This window comes from Opisthocomus hoazin, chromosome 5 (assembly GCF_030867145.1).
Source record: "Opisthocomus hoazin isolate bOpiHoa1 chromosome 5, bOpiHoa1.hap1, whole genome shotgun sequence".
NCBI lineage: Eukaryota > Metazoa > Chordata > Aves > Opisthocomiformes > Opisthocomidae > Opisthocomus > Opisthocomus hoazin.
Window position 1 is genome coordinate 54072258 of NC_134418.1, and position 6000 is coordinate 54078257.

The window sequence follows — 6000 nt, forward strand, 5'->3', positions numbered from 1 at the left end:
TATACAGATGGCAGGTCTGAAAGGCTCATGGTGTGGCATTTAATTCAAGAATCAAAGGGAATGACCCTGCTTTTACAAATGACTGTAAAATCACACTGTCGTGGGACTTGGGTGCTTCGCACCCACCAAAGTGTTTTCCAGAAGTCTCAGAGAACAGATGCTGGGCTGCTAACCGATCCGAAAAGCGAACGATGCCAAGCGTGGTGAGGGGGTGAAAAGCAGGACTAATGAAACCCTACGAATGTTCCTGATGGTTTCCACAGCCAGGGCATCTTTCTGAGTGACAGACAATTCATCTTTCACCACCTCCCATTGCCTAGAGATCAGTCTCTTGGTTGTTTTCAGCTAAACCTACATAAACCACAGTATTTTCAAACAGGAAAACAGATGTGACGGGGCCTGCCCCAGCCTGTGACAGGGACATGCGGGTTAATTATGATTGATGCCATATCACTCTTCACAAAGCATCCACTTGCCACATCAGGTGTTTTTACTGTCATTTATGCAGTTATACTGGAGATGCCAACAACTGAGGTCTGGGGTCAAGGAGAAAGGGACAGCAGTATGAAAGAGCCAATTAAGCTTCTCCTACTAGCCAGGAGGAGGAAATAGAAATACACATTAAGCAAAAGCCACATAGTGATTTTTCTCTTGTGTTTTCATGCTGTCTATGGTCCTACAGTGCCAGCTCTGCTCATATTGATGAAGACCTGGATGAGGAGGTGGCTGCCAGGTTTAAGCTGTGGCTGAACACGGGTGAAGCTGGGAGGAAGACACAGAGCCACAGTGCCTGCTGGGGACTGCCGAGGGGCAGGGAGCTGGCTACGACCACAACAAAGGCTGTAAAACCAGCAGCATTTCAGACATGACTTTGTCACACAACTAACACTGCTCCTCTAGGGGCTACATGCTGTTGAAACATCCCTGCTTTCTAATGCATCTTTGAAATGCAAGAGGAAAACTCTAAGAAATTAATATATATGAGAATCAGTGTGCAAACACGCTAGAGCCCTTGGCATTTTTCTCACTCCTATCCAGTAGTGGATATACGTGGCATGCGCACACACATACAAACTTGGAGAAACACAGATCCCCTGTGCTCCAGTGTTGGCTGGTTTAAGATGGAAGAAAGGCTTGAATCTGCTATTTCACCCAAAAAAAGATGTAGGCTTTTCACGCTCAAAACCTGTCCACTGCCACAAGATGCGTTTTTTCTGTCCCCTTTTGCATACTAATGCCCTCTACAGCAGTTTTTGCACCCTTTCACCCATTTTTTCCCCCTTTTTTATTAAACCATAAGACCAGGTTCAGTAACTGCTCCTGTCTGCAGTCTCAGGCAAGCTAGTTTCTCTGCCTCACACTTGGCGAAGGGTTAGACACATCAAAGACACTGACGTGAGCTGGTGCGGCTGTGCTGGAAAAAGGTAAAAATAAGAGCAAGAAGTGCGCTGGCGAGTCTGGGAGGAAAGACGAGGCACTGTTCTCTGCTTTAACTATTCACGGTCACGTAGCACTTCTGAATTTGGTATGGCTCCGTGTATGACAGCCGTAGCTGTCGTCTCCTGTGTGTTACAAATATGGACCAATGGTAAATGAACTATAGTGCTTCACTTTATCTATTTTATGAGTTAGACCAATTTATTGTATTTTAATGAAAAATCAAGATAATAAAGCTCATAAATTAAGAAAGGCAATAGAATCTGCAAAACTTTTTATTGAATGAGCTGGGTAATTTCATGTGAGAGGTTATTTATCCTCCAGTTTCAGAGTAATCTTTTTTTCTTTTTCTTTCTCCTATTTAAACTAATCAAAGCCATTTCAGGGAAGGAACAAGGTAAAAAGAAGGAGTCCTAAAATTGGTTTGCTCAGACATCTTTGCTGGCCGGGGCTCTGAGCTCAGTGCCACGACAGAAGGAGCTATCAGAGAGTCCAGAAAGCTTTTGCACACTATTTTGAAGTCATTTGCACGCCATTAAGGATAAGCAGAGCACAGCTGGAGAACACCTTTCACTACCTCCTACATGTCCTCAACTTGAATTATCCAGCTCACCTTAGCAAATTCTATGTCCAGCAGCACGTGTTTGCAGAGCTAGTAAGGATGCCTTTTCTCATGAAAAAGTGTGCTTCCGATTTGGGGACGTCAGATTCGAATGGCGTGTGCATCTGTACACGCACAGGGTCCTCAGAAGGGGAAGCTCCTCAGGGTGTTCCCCCAAGTGAGAGAGGGGCTTTGGGCAGTGCTTGATGCCTCTGCTTCAGGGAGACAGAGTAGTGCTGGATGAGTCTGGGAAGAGCAGAGGGAGCAGGGGGATTGTAAAGTGTGCCCTCGTGTCTTCCCAGCTAGCCCCATGCACCCCAGCACCCAAAAAAGCATGCATGCGGGGATGCAGGTGCCACCATGTGGCATCTCCTTCATCTACCTGAGGAGTGCATGAGCATCTTAATTTCGATATTTATTCAGAAGTTCAGATGTTGGCTTGGTCTATTGAAACTCAATGAAAAAAGAATAAATCTTCAGTCTCAAAGTGTGTCTTGTCCACATGTTTCTCCAGCTAACTTTTCAAGGCTTTTTAGTCTAACCTTGCAGCCCTGACGTTCCTCTTCAGTGAAATGATCAGCACTGAAACAAGGGATGATTTTTAGCAGATCATCTGGGGGTATGTGTGGGGAAAAATAAACAACTTTCACATTAGTTGCAGAGAAGTGCACAAATGAACTACCCGCTGTTTTCAGCCAGTCATGAATAATTCAAATTCCCCCGTGTCGGTGGATCTAATTAGTAATCATCCAAACTATTCTTAAATTATCTAGTTTTGAGTTACTTGCATAGCAACGACATTCATTTCCGATAGGATTATTAATCCATTTGCCAGTGTGAGATTGCCAGGGCAGAGGCAGTGGGAAGCCATACCATCAGTTAATGTTATTAATGTTTCTTTAACAATTAACCTATCTGGTGTTCAGGGACAAACAGCATATGTCATGTAGAGAGATATTTTTAAAGCTCTGTGGATACGTGCCATACATCCTGCTGATTCGGCCACCTTGAAACGCAAGCAGCTGTCATTAGCGAAGGCTTGACCCTGAATGTGCAAATTGCATAGGAACCAAGAGAAAATATGAAATAATAGAATTGCCAGTATATCATAGCAATAGCTGACGTGTGAATCCACTCCAAAAAGTTACTTTCAAATGCAAGGCTCACCAGAGTGCTTCTCACTGATTCCCATTTGAGTAAAAGAGTTCTGTAATTTGTTTTCCCTGTTGCTGATTTGAAGGCTCCCAAATGCAGCCCATGTCTGAAGCTCACTCAAGAGGTCCTTTCCCACATTGTCTATCCTGTCACTCTGCAATCAGTCCTTTTGAAAAGGAAAACGTCAGTCTAGTGTACCTCAAATGACGGCACAGCTGAGATTGGTCAAGAAGCTGCATATTTTTATTTAGTGTAATTCAGTAAATAATGAGGGTATCATGAGCTTTCCCTGCCCACCAGGTCTTCACAGTAAAACACCTGCTCCAGGACTGATCTGTAACTATGCAAGGTTGGGGTGATACCTTTGCTTAGGGCAAATCATCTCACATCTATTGCTGTGGGAGTTTCATATCTTACTTCAAAACATCTGGCACTGATGCTTGTCACAGATAGGATACTAGGTTACACGAAGCTTAGATCACATGAAAACATGTTCCCAAACTTGATTATTTTTAAAGGGGCTTTTAAAGTTACTGATCCAACATTCCCTCCAAATATATATTTCCGGGGAGACAGTGCCAGCTTGCAAAAACGTAACAGTTTGATGTCCCATAGAGAAGCCCTTGCTCTCAGCCAAGCAGCACTCGGGTCCCTGGGTAGTTCATTGCTGCAGCCCATTTCCCTGCATAAACCAAAATTGTCTCTAAACCAATTAAATAGCAGGAGGGATGGAGCACGGCTGCCTAAGGAAGCCACTCCGGCGTGCCAGTTACCATGGCTGTAAATACCAGCAACTCACTCCTACACCTTTTAATACATTCTACTTAATTTTAAAAGTGGTTAACCTATTTTGAAGCAAATCTTTCTCAGTCACTTTGTGGGCTTCACTGGAAACTGATATTTGCAAGCACACTACACAAAATACTTTTAAAATCAGTAAAATCTAATAGTCAAAAGACAAAGGAGAATTGAACTTTTACCAGCCCAGGAAAATCGAGACCTGTAATTTTTCAGAATTGTGAATGCTCTCTCATTAGCACAATACGTTATGCTGGAGCTGGCCATGTGGAAAAGTTCTGCATTATAAAATACCATGGGAGAGAGCATAGCACAGTTTTTATTAAATAAAAAAATAAATACATTGATGCCACTAAAGGAAAGGAATAAAGTTGTAAACATATTTCCCAGACATCAGCTAACAGCAGGAGTTTACAGTTTTTCTGCAGTGGCCAAGTATAATAAAATTGATCTGTTGACTATACAGATCCATAAAATAGCTTACACAGAGTTAGAGTTACTGCCAGTTGGATTGGAAACAAAATTCTTCCAAAAGAAAGTGGCCTTATAAGCACCCTTTTTCCACTACGCATCACGGCAACTGCAGGGTAAATGAGGGCCAGGTTTCCTCAGCGTTCGGCACTTTAGGGTACCCTGCATTTAAACATCACGCAGGGACTAAGTGTAGGAAGACGGGTGAGCTGGAAAGGACTGAAAAACCCTTGGACATTCTCCTCCTCATGTTAAATGAAGGTTGTAGCCCTTCCCCAGCCATTGCACTTGCCCTGGCAGAGGAACCTGTTTGCAAGGTGCTTTGAACACAAGTCCAATTTGTCTTTTTGGCAGAAGGGGCAATGGGAGATGCTCCCTGCTAACACCCCCAGGAAGATGACAGGGCAGAGAACCGCAGACGCAAACAGCTTAAACCACCATTAGCGCCGACGCCCACCAGCTAGTAGTGGCATTTAGCCACCAAGTCTCCTTGTCCTCAGTCTGAACCAGATGTCCTCAGCAGAACTGTGCCCCTCGGACAAACCCCAGCAGATGCAGGCTTTCAACATGTTTACTCCATGTAATCAATTCTGGTCTATTACTAGGGACAAATTAATTAAATCCTAAAAAGAATTCTTTAAAAACTGTCACTGAAATACTCATTATCATCCAAACTTTGAAGATCACTGCAGACAGACACACAGGTGAGCTGGGAATCGAGGAGCTTTTCTTGCAAAATCTGGGAAAAAGGGAAGCCTACCTTCTCGTAGGACTACAAATCCATCCCTATGAGGGTGGAAGCACTCCTGTGTGCATTGCACACACAAAGTTAAATGACCTGCAGGAAGGCAATGCAGAGCAAGGAATCAAATCTGAGGCTCCAAAATGCCTGGCTAATGCTCTGACTGTTGGAATAGCCAATACACTAGTGCAGGCCTCTTTCTCACTATTACTAAAGAAAAACTGTGTATATAATATGCAAAATCGTAATTCATTATTTCACAATGCAACATACACAAAATCCTCCCAAACGCACTGGCATTTAGTTTGAAATACACCAAGGTTAATAGCTATAAAGTAAAATTGTTATCTGCAGCAGAGTATTAATTAAGGCCCTCATGCAGAATGCATTAACAATTTGCATGCAAAGAGGGCTGCAGTGTTTCTCCACAGGAGGCTGGGAGCACGTCATTGTCCATGGAGAGCTGGAAGACTTTGGGAAAAGCCTCTCACTGAGCTGTCTCACAGCCCAAAGCCGGGCTTTGGGCCAGTGCCAGATGCCTCTCTTCTGCCCTGTGCACTGAGCGAAAAGCAGTTTTTGGACCTCTCTGCATTGTTGGGTTGACAAGATTCAGTTATTTTCACTCCTTTTGGTGTATGGGAGCCCTTGTAGGCACTGAGGACATTACCTCCGCATCAGCTGCTATAGGCAGCTTTCTTCCAAATGGTGCCAGACACCTCTTTGAGAGCCTCCCAACACTAAGCTTTTTCAGATTTCATGTGCTATATGTTTTTGGAAGAATTCTGTTTTGATACAG